Raw genomic sequence first — 507 nt, 5'->3', positions numbered from 1 at the left:
AATTTACAATAACTCGCAAGTTTAAAAATGACACACAAGTTAATATTCATCGCGCAGTTTTCTCGGACAGCTCTTCGAAGCGTTAAAGATGTTGGGCGAGGTAAACATGTCTTTTTCAGGGTGCTGTTCGCGAGGTCCATAGAAAAAGTTTACTTGCAAATGTTGCAGTTAAGTAAATACATTTTTTTTCATCATGCTTATTTTATGGTTCGAAACGTCTTCTTTTTTTACTTTACCTATATATTTTTCTATTGTACTGACCTGGAAATACGAGCTCCTTGCTCGCAGCCTCTACTTTGTGGGATTTTCATATTTTTATACTCATTAGTTGAAGTTATTTTCATTATTAGGATATTTGAATAATTATGTCAGTATATATGATTTAATTTTCAGAATAAAAACTATGTAATGGAAATTCTAAGCCATTTGATGTTATTGCCGAAAATAACTCTAAATGGTAACTCGCGTAGTGGCTCCTGTGTTTATGACGGACTCCTGACGTAACAT

The sequence above is a fragment of the Penaeus monodon genome, chromosome 27 (genome assembly GCF_015228065.2).
Source record: "Penaeus monodon isolate SGIC_2016 chromosome 27, NSTDA_Pmon_1, whole genome shotgun sequence".
Classification (NCBI taxonomy): domain Eukaryota; kingdom Metazoa; phylum Arthropoda; class Malacostraca; order Decapoda; family Penaeidae; genus Penaeus; species Penaeus monodon.
Note: the sequence above shows the minus strand (reverse complement) of the source record.